Source organism: Pezoporus flaviventris, unplaced genomic scaffold (assembly GCF_033815535.1).
Source record: "Pezoporus flaviventris isolate CSIRO_AGI_PZ_B2104156 unplaced genomic scaffold, CSIRO_AGI_Pfla_v1 ptg000036l, whole genome shotgun sequence".
Classification (NCBI taxonomy): domain Eukaryota; kingdom Metazoa; phylum Chordata; class Aves; order Psittaciformes; family Psittacidae; genus Pezoporus; species Pezoporus flaviventris.
In genome coordinates this window covers 21,362,451-21,382,431 of record NW_026892584.1, presented here as the reverse complement: position 1 = coordinate 21,382,431, position 19,981 = coordinate 21,362,451, and the positions used below count along the sequence as shown (strand labels likewise).

General features: G+C 35.3%; 1 long non-coding RNA gene across 1 annotated transcript in view; it reads left to right on the top strand.

The window, feature by feature from the left end:
* The first annotated feature begins 2,235 nt into the window (after positions 1 to 2,235).
* LOC133274770 (uncharacterized) overlaps positions 2,236 to 19,981 on the top strand; it is an 85,908-nt gene continuing 68,162 nt past the window's right edge. The window contains exon 1 of the long non-coding RNA XR_009745250.1: positions 2,236 to 2,360. This is a non-coding gene — a long non-coding RNA (uncharacterized LOC133274770). The remainder of the gene's footprint in view (positions 2,361 to 19,981) is intronic.

The window sequence follows — 19,981 nt, the reverse complement described above, 5'->3', positions numbered from 1 at the left end:
TTCCTGTAGATGTGCAGTTCAATGCTCCATTCCCTCACAAATTGCTGTGTTGTAGTCCATACACTACTTGTAGTAACCTTTTCCTCATTTCCCTTGTTACCATTTCAGTTTGGCTGCACATGAGGTACCGCATGTGAATAGAAATGGTTTCTTCCCCTGGAATATCTTCCTATGTGATTCTTCTGTGAGTTCTCCCAAACCTGGCCATGATTGTGCTCCTTTATGTACTTATTGAATAAGACCTGTTTCCACCAAAGCCCTTCTGGTAAAGGATCTTTATGTTTGCTAGGGCAAACCAGCTGTGGCCAGTTCTGAGGCGGCCAGTTTAGTACTGGTTACCTTTGCATCTCTGTCTTGTGTTTAGCTGCGAAGATTGAGAAGATGCTACATAGCAACAGGATGAGCTCGCAAAAATACAGGTAAATAGCTAGCAAATGAAAATACCAGACTGCTTTCTTCCAGTCAGAGGCAAACTTGGGGAAAGACAGAGGTGTTGGTTGGTTAAACTTTGGAGTATGATAACTTTGTTCAAGTGGAGAACAGAGTAAGTTTGATGCTGGTTTCCAAGCATAGGAATGTGAAGAAAAAGAAATGTTGCATCAAAATGGAATCTGCAGCTGCAAAGTCCTTACACAGAATGTATGCCCTTTCTCACTTGTAAGTGAAGCTTATCCATTCATTTTGGAGTCTATTTATGCTTGCAAAAAGATAGCTGCCCTGTTATCCTACAAGAATTCATGTATCAAATGTAAGTACAGTAAAAGCCAAATTCAGCATCACTAAGAAGTTTACCTATTTACAAGGGTAGTATTACAAGTTAGATTATCTACTGTGTGGTTCTGAGCTTTCTAGTATACAAGCACTTTGCAAACTTACAGAAGCCTGTGAAGGACAGACTGCCATCACTCCTGTTACAAATTCTTTCTGTACATAAAAATCATTGAGATATTTTTTCAAAGTAACAGCAAAGTCTGAGCATAACAGAAGCAGAACAGGAACAGAACTAGAGCTCCAGAAGGAGGTACAAAGGTACTAATGCTTTGTATCAGTGAAATAAATTATTGGGTAAGTTCAGTAAAACATTTTTCTTCAGTATAATATCCAGTAATTAGATCCATTACTTAGACATTTACATGTTCCATTGTAATGTCTTAGTATTTCCAAATATATCAACACTTTATTTCTTAGATCTCCTGCAAAGTGAGCCCTTGCAAGGCTCTGAACATGACATTCAAACATACTAGTCCCATCCATTAAAAATTTGAGGCATATGTCTTCCTGACTTAGGCACAGCACCAGTCTCTTCCAGTGTACCGTTCCCTTGCTTCTTTTTCGAACATTCTTGAACCCACTGTGAACTGCACTATTGCTTCCCCAAAATGTGGTTGGTTAGGATCTGTGTGGATATGCAGACCATCACCTTCTGTTAGTATATCATCTACCTTTATTCAGTTATATATTGTTTGATACTTATGAAAGAAATAAGTGAAAGCAATTTGAGTGGGAAAAAATGTAATCTTTTCAAGAAGCACCAGGTCTATAACCAGCAAGTTGTGTTCTAAAATGCACCACTGTTTAGTAAGGGCTGCCTTTCCTATTTTAATGTGCCTTACTAAATAATAAAACCCAAAATTAGCAGCCAAAACAATCTTTATTGTTTTCCTCTCTTCAGTGTTATGGTATCAAAATAGAAAGTATAAGTATTTTAACAAGTTTGTGGGGCAAAGATTAGCTCAGCAAATTGCTACCAGGAGATGGCACCCTTAACAAAATAATTTCAGCGCCACGTAAAGGTTCCCCTCAACCATCTGTATATCTGAACGCTTTGACAATTCCAGGTGTTGTCTGAGCCCGATCCTGCAAGTCATTTTTCCAGGCAGTCCTCACATGTGAGTGATCTAAGGCATGGCGAAAGAATCCTGCATGCTGTGTGACTGGGGGTGACGCTTTGGTTTGGCAAATCAAAACTTGTGCTGATTTACCAAAGACAGGAAGAGGCTAACAGTTACTGGCCAGTATTTTCCTCCCTGATAAAATTATATATTGCTTTGGGAAAGAGATTGAGATGATACAGGGATATATTTTTATATATATATATATGTCCATATATGTGAGGGGTTGGGGGGGGGGGTGTTTGCTTAGGGGTTTTTGTTTATTTGGTGTTTGGGGGGGGGGTGTTGGGGTTTTCTTGTTATTGTTGTTTGGTTTGGGATTTTTTTTTTTTTTTATATATAGGTTGCAACTGAGTTGGATGAAGAACTGAATGCAAATTCTCAAAGAAGTGCTGATGTGGACTGGCTCGAATTATAGTTGCAAGAGTTGAATGCAAATATTCAAACACTGCTTCCCGGAGACTGAAGGTATGACACTCTTTGTCATTCTTCCAGCACTTCCAAAGAACAGCATGAAGTGATTTTACATTTACAAGCCTGTAGGGAATCCAACTTAAAATTACAAGAACTTAAAGACTCAGGGACCTTACCCTTCCTCTGTCAGAGAACATCTCTGTGGTCAAATCAGTCCCATAGAAGCTGATGGAAAGATTTCAGTTGATGACAATAATGTCAGAATTTCACCTGTTGACTGCAGACAAACTGGAGTTTTACACTCATGCAGCTTGCAGGATCAGATCCCTTGTGTGACAGGAAGCTAAATATTTGCCATGTGTTTCATTTCAGTTTCAAGCACTTCAGGTTTTGAATTCTCTCAGTTAAGTAATTGATGTTTGAATGCCCTGTCCCCTGCTTGGTATTTTAAAATAAACCTTGCTATAGCACAGATTATGAATCAAAACAGCTGCTGTAGCAGAAAATGTACTTAAACGGCAAGATGTCTCTTTGTGAATCATAGTAACTAGTCTCATATATATTGCTTCAGCACCCAGGGAGCTAAATTTCATGTATTTTGGTTTAAAAGATTCATTATATAGATCTGGTGTTTACAGTTTTTTTCGTTTTTTTCTTTTTTTTATGCCTCCCCCATCACTTCCTGCCAAAAAAACAATTGAACAAAAAAATCCCTTGTTACTGATATCTGTTGTCAAACTTGCATTTCTCATATGCCACAGCATATGAGATTATGAATAAATCTTTTGTCTTCTGCAAATGTAAACAGAAACAGTCAAAAATAGATTTTTACAAGCATTGCAGTAAGCTGTTTGCAAGACAGTCAAACTCTGGCATAGAAGTCCCTCTAGGCATGGCTAAAACATCTAGATTAAAATTTTTTGCATTTTCATTGATTTCATGATGAACTTTTAGACAACTGAATAAAGAAAAGAAAAGCAGAGCTCTATTTTTATTTTCTGGTGGGGTTCAGACAGGAGCTGTATATGTATATTATTGTAAACAAGCCAGCGTATGAAAACATGCAAGGGATAGTCATTTAGTCTGCATTAAAAACTGTGATGAAAATGCTGTTGTAAGAAAGATTGCAGACAAATTTCTTGAAGTGTGCTAGTGCTCGCGTAGAATCTAGAAATGAAGTCTTCATTCCTCTGCTAAAACAGAAGACAGAAATCATAGAAGCCATTTCTCAAAAAAAAATGCAAATCCAGTCAAATGGTAAAATATATAGGCACAGTGATTGAAAACAAACACAAGGGACTGAAAGCAAACTAGTGTAGAGATCATCAGGAGACCAGGAGGCAATATGGTGCTATTTTGTTGATCATAGAAACAACCTAACTGAAATAGAAGTATTGTAATGCTATCAAAAATTAAAGAACTGGGGAGAAAAAAACAGCAACTGGAAAAACACATGGAATAGTGAACAAAGATATTCTCACCTTTTTGTTATCTGCAATGTAAACGGAAATAAAAAAATTGTGCATGGATTTGTAACAAATCAGAACTCAGAATACATTTTTTTTTATCCTAACCAAAAGCAGTACACAGAACCATGCATACTGCCTAGCTGCTTGGGGTCATTAATAAATGTTACGGTTTTAATTAGTCTTTCTACTGCAGAATGATTGCTGCAACAGTTTTCCTCATCTTTCCTAACTTCCAGTCTTACTGCTGTAATTTACTGAGGCTTGTGCTATGAGCTTTAGTAAACCCTCTAAGCTAGGTCCTCTAAGAAGAACTAGTAAACCATGTCCTCTAAAAAGCTATATTTAGTGCAAAATATAGCTTACTGCACACATACATGGCAAAAGATAAAATAGAGTCAGAGCTCTCTGGGCATGTGCTGATTTTATCTGCCTTTCTGCTTGCAGTTCAAAATACAGGAAATTTGGCTTAAAGACATTTGAGAAATTGTGTTTTTCTCTTTAATTCTTCTTGCCTGCGACTTTCAGTAGAATTATTCTTTAGTTATCACCTCCACCTAAATGAATGAGGGTGGGTTACAAGTTACACTGAGGTGAAAGCAGGATCAGTTTTATTTCCGTGTCCCTACTGGCCATTCATCTGATTGTCATGAGGGAATCCATCCACTGAATGCCTGAATGTTTGGAGTCCCTGGAACCGATAGGAAGCCTGAGCACTGCCCTTTAACCTTCTGGCCTCTTGGCTTACTCTTAGATTCCCTCACAAGAGCTGAACCTTGCCGTCCAACTTCCTATCCCAGCAGTAAGTCCAAATTCCCATTGTCACTTAAACTCTTAGAATCTCCCTGAAAAGTGAACTTTCTGGTTTACAGTTTAACCCTTCAGGAGCCAAATCTGCGATGTGATCAGACTTCCCAGCAGCAAAAGTTTTGCCCTTGCTTTTTTTTAAGCTAGGGTTTGGTTTCTACTTAATGGAGGAGGCTATGAAACTCTGGAAAAGAGCAAACACGTTTAAAAAGAACAGATACGTTAAATGTAATAATGCCTTTTCTGTATTTTTCCCTATTTGTGGACTTCATGAAAGTTCATCTGGCTTTCTTCTTTCATGGGGAAAGAAGATGCCTTCATTTAGAAGGATGCCTTGTCAGCTGCAAGCTTCTCATTTCAGCTCCTACAATTTGCAGGCAAACTGCTATGAAGATGGCTCTCCACTGCTTATAGCAGTTATAGCCTATAGTTGCAGATGTTGCACCAACAGTCCCTAGAAATAAAAGCTGAAGGGTGAAAGCAGGAAAACATAGATTAGACTTGAAATCAAGGTGGATTTTGCAGTCTCATGAGAATAGCTATAAAGCGTACACTCCAGAAACTATGCACTGACAGAGTCACACATTGATTGTGTTTTTCCAAGGAGAGCATGGGCTGAACACAACATGGCCTCAAAGCGGCAAATAAGTACAACTAGACAAATCTATTTAAACATTGTGTAGCACACTATAAATCTGAAAGCTTGAAACAACTAGGACAAACCTGTTGTAAAGAGACTTCAAGGAAAGTACTGTGTTAGCCTGAGTTAAGAAGGAACAGAAAGGAAGTAGTATGCAGGAAATGCAAGAACAAGGTGACAGATTCTCACTGACAAATCCAGAAAATAAAAGGAGCAAAGGACAAAGATGAGGTCTACAGAGACTTTTTAATTTTTTAATCCAGGAGATATCATAGGCAGTTTAATTTCTTCCCCAGGGTAGACTGTAGTATCCCATCCTAGGTATCTCCCCTATCAAGTCAAAGAACTTTTGATTGAATGTTGTAGAAAGAACTCAGACCAGTGAGGAGTAGGAAGCTGCTTTGTATAAGACCTATGGAATAACTGTTCTGCAAACTTCTGGCAGTAACTTCCCTCTGATATAATTTTTCTGTCCTTATGTTCCAGTTTCAGTGTTGATTAGAAGAGGGAGTGAAAAAGGGAATCATTCCACATGGTGGAATAAAGCTGCAACTCTGCTGACCCTGATCCTCAGCTCCTACAAAGAAATGCAGCTATGTCCTCAAACATTCCTCAGTCTGACAGCACTTGCATCCAAGAACTTCAGTGTTGTGAAAAAAACAGCCAAACAAACAAAGAAAACATTTATTGGTGTACATTAGACTACTTTTCAGTTAGTTCTTAGTCTTTATAATCATCACCAAAACCTGATTTAGTGACCAATCTAGCAGCCAGGAAAGGTTCACCAACAGTAGAGCAAGTTGGAGCTGAAAGCCATTGAGGCATTTCAGTGATTCCAAGCTTAACATAGACACACTTTGAGGCACATTTCACTGTACTCCAGACATTTACCAACAAGCCTAGTAAGCTTTCTTTCTCTACTCACTTTTAGTAAGTTGTATCAGTGGTCCTTCTTGCATATGTTTTCATGTAAATTTTAACTTAAATGGCAAGGCTTTAGCTCCATCTGACTATGTAGGGTTACAAAAAACCCTATGGCTTTAAATAGAAAATAACAGAATGAAGATAATGTTAGAAGGCTTTCCTCTCTCCTTTCTACCCAGTTCACTGGGAGAAGCTGATGACTATACTAAAAAGCAGATATCCAGCATCTAGGCTCTGGAATCACAGGTCAAATCTTAGCAGGATTCACTCAGCTCTTCAGCCTTCCAAAGTACCTAATGGAGCTAAGCATGGAATATCAGGATGAAACCTTGAAATATAAGCACCTACCAGCACTAAGTTAATATAACATGTAAGAGTTCGGCCATAGGTAGGCTCTGTGTTGGTAGTCCTGTGCAAAATTTCCCCTCCAATTTTCACAGCCTTAATAAAAGCTGTAGGAGTCCCTGCTTGAATGTTGGTTTTGGAAGCTGTAAATAAAACTGATCAAATATTTTCCATCCAAACAATTGTGTATGCAGAATTATGTTTTCAAATATTAAGTGTCCCTTCCAGGAAAAACAAAACACAATGAAACAAAACAAAACAGAAAAAACCCCACCAACCAAATAAACAAAAACCCCAAACAAACAAGCAAACAAACAAAACCCCCTAACCAGAAGCTAACATACTCAGGTTTCTCAGACAGATAAAAAAGTTAGTTTTCTTCCACAAGAAAAAGACAGTTGAGGCTTATAAACCCTACAGTTTATAAACACTCTGTTTTCAGGTTGGCTTGGTTTTTGTATGATTGTTCTAATCATAGTAGTTTTCTTCAAAGTGACAAGATTAAGAAGAACATAATTTTTTATAGCTATTTGAAATGGGGATGACATACTTTTCTAGCCAGTGTCTTGGTGGACAACAAAACGTCTATTTTTCCCAGAGTTTACTTGTAGGTTTAAATTAGATATGAGAAAAATAAAACCATAATTATATAATATATAATATAATGCCATATAATGCCATATAAAAATATTTGATGCCATCATGTCCAAGTTACTAGAATTTTGGCCTCTCATATACAGTTCAGATACACTGAGATCTGAACTGCTTCCGGAGAAATGACACATTCTTGTTCTTACAAGTTTGCACAGCTGCAATTTCTTTTCATTCAAAGTACAAAGACAAGCATAGAAAATGAAAGTCAAGCGGCTGCGAAAGTCAATCTTCTAAAACTGGTTTGAAATCACTAGAACAATGAAATAAATTGTTATTGAATTATTATTTACTAAAGATTTTACTACATTGTACCTTCCATTTAATTTCTATTCTCTAACTGCCAAATGTTAGCAAGGTGTCTATTTTCTTTTTCCTAACTTTCTGTCCACGCCCAATATTCCTTGCTCCTTCAGAGTTTTTAACCACAGTTGGAGCCTTTAAAGTTCCTTCTAAAACACTAAAGAACATGTACATCACCTCCACATTATTCAATTGACAAAACAGAAATAGGTATTTATGATTTAGTCATCAAATTTTGTCTATGATGCGCTTAGGAGTTACTTAAGTATCAAAACACATAAATAATACGTTAGTCACAGGGTAGCTGGTCAACAAAAAGAAGGCTTTCCCTTTCTGGAACTGCTGGAAAGCCATATAATTAAAGAACTATTTTAAGTTTTCTCTGTACATTTTGTTTATGTTTGAAACATCTTGCATGAGGCTATACTATGCCAGAGGTTATGATCTGAGTCTTACAGACTAGTTTATGGTATTCCCATTACTCCAGAGGTTTTATAGAAGCTGGAGAAATCCATGCAATGCATAACAAGCAACCAACTTTCTCATTCTTCTATTGGCACAGTTTGTTTTTACCACTTTATCCTAAGCCCTATAAGCAAGGAAAGCTAATAAAACTCATTACTGACAGAATTTTGGTAACTACAGTCATTAGCATATCTGAAGTTTGTCTTGTGTATCAGCAGCGCCAGTGCTAGGCTGATGTGTAGCAAAGAACACCTGTCAAAACAAAAGAGCTTCGTGCTTCGTAAATTTAAGCCCCAGGTAAGAAACTCTGCCTCGTGGATAGGCTGAAAAGATGTTGCAACCTGAAACGAAAAAGACTTGTAAGAGAGAAAATGAGATCCCTCTGGGTGCCGATAGACTTCTATTTACCACGATTAAATCCCCTTTGTTTCATTACATACATCAGTACAAAAACAAACAGTCAGATCAAGATAAAGAGCTTGCAACACATCTTTCTCTCTTTTTCCCTCCCCATCACAGTCGCCACCTTTTTCCTTGGACAACCTTAAAAGAACTGACTTTGCTCAAATAAAACTGATAAGAACTCTGAGCAGGTGTACAAGACACCATTTGGCATTAAAAAAGGTGTGAAACACTTTTGTCAATGACCTGATCAAATGATAAGCACTTTGGTTTCCTTTACTCTGTAATTATTTTTCTCTCTTGAAGAGGACATCTAGAATTGCATGATGCCTAGGCTAAGTGTTAAGGTCTTAACACCAATGGAAATTCAATGAAACGTTTTTCCTGGAAAAAGAAACCATTGTTGCAGTAAATGAACCTCACCATAAACAGAAGAGTGTTGTAACTCTCCAGTTTGGACCAAATATTTATTTTGGCAACTGTTTTAAATATTACTGTAAATATAGAGTTTGTTTGTCTAATCAAAGATACTGGCAGCATAGTGGCTACATAAAGCTAGGAGGAAGTGGGATCAGCTAGACATACATTTTAATTATCTCTTTGAATCAGTAACTTCATTCAGAGACATTTATTACCATCTACTGTATTGTAAAGTAATTACAATTGATTGTGCAACTTCTTCATAGCCACTGATTTCTCCCTTAGAAGCAGTATAGTCCAACAAGGGAGTGACCAGATCAAGACCCAGTCTATACTGAAATAATAAACAACACTTTGCATTCTATTTTGCTGGACATGGCAGGAGTTACCAGTGCTGTTCAATGGTAGTATGTTTCCTATGACACTGAAATGCAAAGGTGAATGGTAAAAATGAGTGCTTCTTTAGCAGAGGTTGATTGTGAAAGGATAGCGAGTTAACAAGCAATTTGTGTTTAGGGCAGTTATCTTTGTGTGCCATAAAGGATGGCCATCTTTCCTTCTCTGTTTACATTCTACAAATGATATGGATATACTACCCCTGGTTAGTAAAAAACATATAGAGGACAAACATCACTGCTGAATTAGTATAGAACTAATTGCAGTAACAGTTTGTGTTCTTGAAGTTAAAGTGATATGTAGCTTAGGTATTCTTGATGAGATGAGATAAGGGTTCATTCAGGTGCAGCTACACAATACGGCTGGAAAAAAGAGAAGCTAAGCTAGTCTGATAATTACACTTTTTTGTTGATGACTTCCTCTCAGTGGAAGAATAGGATTCCACAAATGAAGTATGCCTTACTGTGTTTATTTACACACACACAGAGACACACACACTGCACACACCTGTGTGTAAACAGTTCTTGCTTTTTGACTTTGGAGCCTTTGCTGTAAGAATTGCCAGCTCCCTCTGCCCTCAGCTTGTGGTGGATATTATTACCATTTGCTAAAAACCCTAAGAGCAGAGATGGATTTGGCTTAGGTCTTACTACATAGCTCTTAATTGGTAGTTGTAGAAACCTTACCAACAACAGAATAATATATTGCAGAATTTAAAAATAAAATAAAATAATAAGAATGAAAGGGGAGGATTGAAAACTAACTGAGAATAAGAAGAAAATTCTCAGCACGCTAAGCTGAAAAAAACTGTCTTTTATTACTTTAAATTTTTAAGTCTGAAATTGCACTTTAACTGTGCTTTCATATTTAGTGACACATCATGGATTTTTTTTAATCAAGATTTTTGCATGTCCTGAGCATAATATAACTATCTTAAACTTCTAAAAAGTGCCTCTAGTTACATTCTTTAAATAACATAGAAGATGAGATTGTGGTGATCTTCCTAGTGTTACTTAATATAATCTATTATCTCTATGAACTTATGATTCTAAGATCACACAGAGCTACTTCTGAAATGATGACTTCACTGTTAGTAAAAGTACTGCGGTTGTGCTGAATTCATTTAGATGTGGCACTTTCTTTTCTTTGGTATGTTATGTTTTGCAGTCTACCAAGGGACACACAGTTTGTGGTTTTAAATGTTTGGAATTTCAGTTCCCACGAAACTCTGGATTGACCCAGGTTTAGGCAGTTCAAGTTTTACCCCTGCAATGACTTGGATAGCAAACAACCATTTACAACCAGGTCATCAGACTGTATCACTGCTTAGTTGAGATGTAAAGAGTACTGATACGAAAGAAATGCAGAACAATTGTGTTTTGTTTTGTTTTTATGACAGTACTTCTTTCTACTTTTGGGGAAAAGAATAGTTGTTATGGATTTTTAAACTAATACTAATCTCACAGAGCTTTTATTCTGATGTTGCCATATTCAATCACACTCAGAATTCACAACCAATTCCCTTCTTTGTAAAAGCAGAAAATAAAATTTTAGCGCATCTTACAGCACGTACTTAGGACATACTGCTGTCCTGCCACAGACACTTCTAAACTGAGAGACATTAAGTAGAAAAGATAAAATACTTCACTTGACATAAACCAATTAGCTTTTGCAGTTAGGGAAACTAGCTTTAATACACTAGCCAACAGCAAACAACTCCAGTGAAAGTCTGGTACGTTATTTTGGCCCTAGAGGATGACCCACCACTCTGGTGCATCCATTTCTCATGCATGATCCTGATTGGCCAAGGAAGCTATATGGTTCATTTTACAATTCCTATTTGTTTCACTGTACCTGCTGAAGGGATAATCCATTTGTAGAAATGAGCACTTTAAATTCTCTATCCAACGTTGTTGGTATTAATATGTTCTAGAGAAAAGGAAGCTTATGTGGAGCACAGCATGAAAAAGAAAAATACTGAAATGTTGCTTTAAAAATGATAACTGTCAATCATTTTAAAGTAAAAAATAAATGGAAATAAAATAAAAGAAAGATGCAGAAAAGGGCACTGTATTAGCTAAATATTTTACCTTGCAACATCAGTCATTTCCTACTCAATAATACTGAAAGGGTCTAATTTATAAGTTTTTCCATTTCCCTGTTATGCTGGTTTGTAAGTTCTGACATTGCTACTGGTATGTTAATGAGAAGCTAGTGTTCCATTAAGAGTAAACCATATGCTCTACCGCATACTGTGAAAGAGAAAGCATATAATGTGACTGTTGCCTTAGTAACACATTAATTCATTTTGTCAGTGTTGGCACAGATCATTTCATTTATAAGAAAACAAGTATAATAGTTTACCACATCTATAATATTTACAGTGTTTCTGTTACAAAACAGTGACAAAATGAGTTTAAAAAATAGAGTTGGGATAGTATTATTAAAATATGGAATTTGTGGTAAAAACGTTCCCATACAAATTAAAAATAAGATTGGTGTAAAATTTCTTTTCACATTATAACACCAAACTGTTTGCTTTTTTGCATATTTGTATTCCACTAATAACATGCATAAAAATATAGTCCATGAAAAACCACATTAGCAGTTTTTAATGAATGCTAAACAAAATATTTCATACAACAGTTTTGCTAAGTTACAACCATTACAACCTAATCGTATGTTAGTGTGTTACTCATAACAAAGCTAAACATTTATCTCTTTTTATCTGTTCTTCCAGATGTTTCTTAGTATTTTAACACTGCTAAAATACTGGAGTCAAAGTATTCTTTCCTCTTAAGTGATCATTCCTTACATTTTATTAATTGAAGAAGTAGGTAACTATATATATACAGTGTATTATATGCTTTAGACAGAAGTAAGATTTAATATGAGTTGAGATACTGCAAAGATTTGATAGGGAAAAGAAGTGGAGAAGAATGAAAGGTTTTTCCTCTCGTTATAGTCTGCACTTGCAGAATGGTCTCAGCCTCACTTGTTCTTAGGACATTGTACACCTGCAAATGCATATTTTTTACAAAAAAATTACCTCTGTAGTGCACACTGATAAACTTATACTAAAATAAATAACATTACATTGCACTGCCAATAAAAAAAAACACTTTTCCAGTGCAGCTACTCTCTTTTGCACGCATCTCAAACAAGCACTTAATAAGCTATCAATCAGCAGTATTTGCAGCTCTGTAGTTATTTGGACTAATGCACATATCCTCTATAGGTTCAGTACAATTTAGTTTCTTACCAAAGTATGGATACTGGGGCAATTTACTCTCTGAAAAGCAAGTAATAAATCTTTCTAAAACTGTGCTGAGATAGTACTTCACAAATCTGTAATGCTGTGGGGGTTTATTAAGAGGATTTAGTTAAGTACAGATATGAAACTTTGTAACATAACTCAGGAATCATCTCCATTAAATCTTACTGAGTCTTGCAAACAACTTATGAAAAGGAAAATTAAAAGAAAAAAAAAGTACTGCAAATAATGAATAATAAGTTGCCTCTGGAATGCAATAATGGAACAGAATCAAAATCAATCACAGAAAATAACACTGATATACTTTATCTGATGTTTGTAGCTACTTAATTTTTTCTTTTATTTCATCTCATTTATTGAAGAATAAATATCAATCTATAAAGTCTGAAAAAAACCCTCTTTTAACTGCATGCACTTTAGCCATTAAAATATATTTGTTACCTGTAAAACCAAATTCCATCTTTAGGCTAAGATCTTAAGATTTTTAGATTAATATTGTGCGATTCAAAGACTAATGAATACAGTTTCTCATGTTGGATGGTTCTCAAATAAAGTAGGTAGTACATTTAATAATTTTATGTTATAGCTAAAAGCTATAAATAGCTAATAGAGTATCTAAAATCTTGTTAGCCCAGTTCTGCATTATTAGTAGCTTTTTAAATGTATATATTTCTACTATCATCCAACCTTCAGTTAACTTTTGGCTGAGGAAATTAAAGTTTATATTTTCTTAGCTTCTAAAATGAAATTCCACGCTGGAAGCTGGATGCCATAAGATCACATGGATGTTATAAGATCACATGGCTGCACCAAACACTTTAAATATAAAGACCATATTAAATAAGGAAAAGCAAGATGAAAAGCTTATGAATGCAAGGGTTACAGAGCTTATATGGGACTATATATCTATGTTTAATCCAAGACTGTGTAGAGTCCTCAACTATTTTTTTTCATATCATAATCAGTTATATCACATCACCAGTGGAAGTAACAGGAGATCAGATCCATAATGTCTTCATGTGTGTACAGAAAGGTCATTGATTCATTGTTGAATTTTGCTGAATCTTGCTTTTCTTTTGACCTAAGTATTCAAAATGTTTTTCATTATCAAAAGTAGTGCTGTGTTTTCCCTTTGGGTGTCTGTGCATGTTTCACAACTGCTATGGAGAAGTAAAATGATTAGATACGTTTTGAAGCACATTATATAATAATAAACAACTAACATAAGCTTTTTGTGTAAAAGTCATTACACTCAAGTAGAGGCAGGTGATGGCCTAAATCACCTGAATGAAAGTTTACTAGCTACATCATATCAGCACTTATAAAGGTTTTGATATTGGCTATTGTTTCTTACGAAGTCATAGTTATGGGGCTTTTTATCATGCCTATTATTGTAATTGTGATTTGTATAAGACAAAGCTTCTAACTGGAAAGATTTAGATATATATTCCTGAAGATAAAGACTATTTTTTAAAAGTGGCTGCTGAAGTTTAGAACATAAGCCTATATTAACACTTAGTTGAAGAAACCTCTTTTCCAGAAATGTGCTTTTTTGAGCATGCACTTTTAACAAGCAAGGAAATCTCAGTATGATTATATCAAATCAAACAGTAAATTCTTATCTAACTCCAGACCTGGGGTAAACATTGCCCTGCTCTCTTCAAACATATGGACAAAAGAAGCCTCCTGCATTTCTGCTGGACATCCCACATTTCTTACCAGTCCTTTAAAGGGCAGTCAAGGGCAATTTTAGTGTCCTACTGCCCTGAAGGCAGTGTGCAATACCTGGGTGAGTGAGTAGATGGAGCAATGCCTTCAACTGATCTGCTGATGCTCAAATTATCCAGTGCATTTCCATTAAAAAATAATGGACACTTCTAAAAATCTGTGTCAGAGAATTTTAATTTTACTTTTCTCATTTAGTCAGTAGCAAGTAGAATTTTGACAAAGTATGGAATACAATGCAAATTCAGATTAATGCCAGAAGTTTTATATACAGGTGCACTTTTAAGCAGATGCACCAAGGTGCATCTTCACAATGACAGGCTACCTCTTACATGCATTCACTGCTTAGCAATACATCTACTTACTACATGTTCCCTGATTTTTTAAAACATTTTTGATCTGACATCATATTATACATTTCATCTATGTGTGTATAAAAGACCTGGGATAATGTTTCATTGCTCCTGACAGGGGACAATGAACAGAGAACTAAGGTTTGTATCAGATTCTCTGGGGAAACTTGCTAAACCTTGCTCTTCTCTAGCAAGTGACCTGAATACTGACAAATACCTATCGATAACTGAATTTCAAACAAATGGTTTAAAATCCTTGAATAAGGTACAAGCTATTATACTACTCAACAATTATTATCTTCACTGTTGGATATGCATCAAGACACATTCACAGTCACAAAATTTAGGTGGCTTGCTCCAGTGTTGGCCTTACTATAATATGCCCTTTTTCTTATGAAGCACAACACTAACAAACATAGTAGTGTTTTGCTGTCTTGACACTGACCCTGCAAGTTTGGACAGAACAGGAGCACCAGCTATAGAGGTTATTGTAAGAAGAAACTCTGTCCCTTAAAGGAAACTCATTTATTTTCAATCTGCCTCTACCACTGCTTTTGTCCAGAGCTTATTTACAAGATGAAAATAGCTTATGAAAAACAATAATAAAGAAATAGGATAAAAAAGGATAAAAATCTTAGGTGCAATATATAATGCTAGAACGTTTAAAAGCTATTGTCCTCTAGTCAGTGGCAAAATGTTAACATGTGACAAGTCTTGCAATATGTCCATGATTTCATGTAAACGCAGTATAGCTAGTGGTATCTGGCGCACAAGCATTCTAACTTGCTTCTGACAGCCAGCTAACCAGCAGCTTATTTAGATTTAGGGGGTGGTAGTGAGTCTTTGGCAGTTGTAGAAATAGTAGTCTAACAACTTGTAATACATATAATTACTCTCTATATCCCCTGGTCAGCATATCTTCTGATATGTAAATTAGATGGAGCAAGCAGATGTATAACCTAGGAAACATTCCAGATTCATCTTGATAAAAGTATGGTATTCATACTGGGCAGGGTTCCTTTGTCTATAACAATGCCACCAACAACACCAAAAATACATGCAATGTAAAAATAAAGCTATTGACCATTTCCAGGGGCTACAGTCTACATGGAACTTTTCATTCCACCTGCCATATCTAACAAGCAGTATTATTTATCAGCATCACACTAAGGTAGATACGTGATAAAAACATAGGAAGAAATGATAGTAACTGCAAACATCTTATAAAGAATTGATAAAACTTGTGAATTTAGCTGAAAAGTGAGAAACTAGGGGAAGATGAAGAAGACAATGTGAGTGGTAAAACTCATGGCTACGGGAGCCACTTTTGCGTGGATTTGGAATATTTAGAGATCTTTCTATTTACCTAAGTACCTGCTTGCCTTCTGCAATTGTCTCCCCCAGAAGCACTGAATCTATTCCAATGTCCGAAGCCCCTGACACTAGACAACATAGAAACTCCCAAAGCAAATAAACTTTATTTCTTAGTCCAGGGAACAGTCATGGGGCACTTAAACCACCAATTTTTAGTTTTTTTTTCTCCCAGTAAATATTAAGATTTATTGCAGTCTTCTGGTAATTTAGCCATCCTATAAACTAGTGAAAGTTAACACAGATCATTTAAGTTACCGCTTGTACTTGTAGTATAGGCATAGTTTTGTTTTATTTTCGAAGTGCTGTTGTTGGAACAAATGGCTCCCTTCTGTGCTCTCTCACGACAGTGCTTTTGTTTGGTGAAGCAAACTAGATGTTTGGACATATTTGGTTTTAGGAATACTTTGAGTATAGTAAATCTGCTTGAAATTTAGGAAACCTCCTGATTTGGCATATTGTCACAGTGCAAATCAAACATTTTTCTTAACATTAAGATGTTGACACAGCTAGGATGTCCTTACTAAGACATGATTTTCACTGTTTAACGGTATTTGAGATAATGTAGCAAATCAAACATTTTCTCAATGTGACTATTGCATGCTGTTATTCTCCAGGTATATTATCAGAGCATTGTAAAAGACGAGCACTTCTTTGTTAACTCGCAGAAAAAATATACTTCTTTGCTCTTGGCCAGATTCCCCAAACAAAATTGAAATGCAAGATGTGAATTTTTCTTTGTTTATGTATTTATTCTATGACAGTAGCTTGTGTTATTGTAGCAAGTTTAAGACTATCATAACTTTGGGATTATCTTTCATTACAGAAATTTTGGATCAAACTAACTACTGCAAATTCAATTCCTGAACTCATTGCTGGAATGTTTCTGGATGCACCTAGTCTACCTTGATTTAGGCTCAGTAAATTTAAGGCTTTTTATATTGTTTTAATTTACATGTCTAATCCTCTCAGGGAAAAGTATTCATTGAGAATAGAGTAACCTGATTTTTTAAGTTTTAATTGGGGCATGCAGTGTTTGGTTAGAATATTTCTAATGCAAGCATGAAATATCTGTATTTATCGGCCTGATACATTCTACTGAATATTCCAGTGACTTGTGGGAACTAAGACAGCAAATTACATTTTTTGTTACTAGGCCGTCGGGATCATTTCAGTGGATAACGACATATTTTGCTACCTTTACCTTTCAAAGTTCTAAAATTCTTAGTTTTCTTAACTGCTGACAGGTCCGAGTGATTGCCTTCATTCTGTGCATCTTCAGACTTTTTAAATGAGAAAGCTTTTCTTGACCTTCTCGCAGAAATATTTCCAGAACAGATTTGAACAAGATGTCAACTAAAGGAACCATTCTGAGGAAAATTTCCAATTGTGTGAGTAAATCAAAAGGCATGCAATGCGTATTTATAAGTTAGGGAGTTTTCTATAAATTCTGCAGTTTCTATAAATTCTTTTCAAATTAAATTTTCAATTTTATTTATATTAGATTGTTAAAATTCAGGAGATAAAGTCTGAACACTGTTGTATGAACAAACTGTAACTGTTCACTTTGCACAGGTGATTAAATGGCAGTAAATTCAGTACTTCTGTCTCAACAGGACAAGCAATGATTTTGTAAAAAATACTGAAATTTTATTATTTAGGAAAAGAAAGATTAGGCTCTAATCTGTGCAAATAATTTTGTAGTTGACCTGAAATTTTAAGGATTTTTTTTTCAGTTCAATTTACCCCTCTGACCTTTATATAGCCTTTTTACAATTCCAAAATATTTAAATGTTTATTTTAGGAACAATTTTTCTAATTTCTAAATTCTCTCCATTGCTTTCCCTTTGATCTGTCAGCCTCATCTCTATTTTTTTATTTGTTATTTAAATAAATTAAAAAATAATCTATCACATATGTCTTATGACAGAATTTTAAGCCCATGTGAACTAAGAGTTGGATCAAGTTAGCGTTGTCATTGCTTCATTGTTTCCCTTAAAACCTCAGGCTTGAGAAACAAAACAGATCTTAAAGAAAGCCTACTAAGCATAGGAGTTTGAGCTTTGAAATTGCTGTTTTCTTATTTTCTCTTATGATTGCAACATTAGTTGGCTAAACTGCTGTATTGGGTATTTAAAAACATAATATAAAAGGAAAAATTGCTTGCATTTTTGGATATAGTCACCAGAGGGCATTTATGGACTAACTCAAGACGTATTTCTGCATTCACTGCGGGAATACCGAGCAGTATTCTGAATTATGCCATATTGATATGAAATCTAAATCACTACTTTAAAAAAATTGAAAGTTCTTATTTAGAATGTTATTTTATTTACAAAGATGGAAAAAGAGAGATGACCAATATAATTTTTGGCTTCTCTAGGATTAATTGACTGTGTTAGCTATGTCAGATAATATGAATTTTCACATCACCTCGGAAAAAAATGTGATGAGGAAAAAAAAGGAAGTAAACATTGTCTTTCAGCATTTTACAAATATATAATATATAACTGGAGGAAGAAGCTAGAGTTTTTTAAGACTGGTGCAACTGAATGAAAGTTGAGTGTTAGGGCTTTTTAAAGATGGTTTCATCTTTTGTTCTGGAAGACATGTTAATTGATATTATTAAATAGCTGCCTTTCACTGAACATAATAATAAATATTCTAATAAAATAATGAAGACTCTAAAGAAATGGTTAGGGGTCAGATAGTAAAAGCTGATGTGGTATTCCAAATGTAGGAGTAGGTCCACAGTACAAATTTACTTAAATACTTACAAAATCAAAATTAACACATTTTGATTACTGGCTTTTCTAAATATCTAAAATATTGTACTTCATGCATGGCTATATTTCAGAATAAAATAATGTCTTTATATGTGCCTCCTTTCTCAAGAAGAATGTCTTTCTGGCCCAGTTCTCCCCAAAGCAGAGATCTTGTCAGTATGAACTGCATAAATGCTACTGGAATTCTGTCAAGATATGCGTTAGACAGGAAACCTTATAAAGTAATTCCTAGTTTTAACAGTAATAACCAAACACTGTGGTAGATTGATTATAAACTAGACAGTTATAAGTTTTACTTTCTAGTGGAAGACATGAATGAAAAGAAAGTGCAGGGTGAAAAATATTAGTAAAAATAAGTGAAAAGACCTAAAGATCAGCTAAAGTACAAATGTTCTCCTAGGTGGGTAAATGCACTTACCTGAGTCCAAACTTAGTAGGAATCAGTGAATATTGTTTTAGAAAAACATTGGTTTTAAATTTCATATCGGTGTACTAAGTTTAACATCCGAGAGATTGCTAGCATTGGTAATAATAAATTTAATGCTGAAATTTTGTTAAAAGAGTTGCCCTATATTTAGCAACAAACAAATCCTGTTTTTTTTTAATAACATGGGCATATTGTATGCTTTTTAATTTCCATTTTTTTTCTTTTGGAAAAGGCTATATTTTATTTATGGCAAAGCAGAATTTTCATATGTATTTGTAAGGCAAGGCTTTCAGATTGTAGCGCAGTGGAAGTTCAGAGTGTTTCCATACTTTCCATTTGTTTCACACTTGTATGGTACAATCACACAGTAGCAGTCCAGTGTTATCATGTGATGCTTTCAGTCCCCTCTTTTGTGAGTGAACAGATATTACTCCATTGTGCGAGATTTGCTAAAATTATTTTCATTCACATAATTCTTAATCTGATGTTTACAATTCAAAAGAAGCTACGATAAATGCACTGACTGTAACAGAAACACGAATCACCAATATCATATACATGAAATCTTCTCCTAATTACAGCTGCAGCCTTCATGTATATGTCTCTGAGAAGTTTAGGGTTAACACATTTAGTGCCTTGAAGTTCAGGAGAATCCTCCTGTTAGAGCTTTGCATGAAATTCAGAATGAGGGGTTACCACTGACAGTGCCTTGCATTTCTATTTAAGCCTGAAGGTTCAGGTGTTTCAGTAACAAAAGGAGAGGGGGGTAGTTACGTTGGATATTTCCTCCATGATAACTATAGACAAGATCATCTACAGTGTTGTATTTAAACTAGGATCCTGAATTACACAGTAAAATGATACCTCCTGTATTGCATAAAACAACCCGATTCACCAACTCTTGAAATGGCAGTACTGGT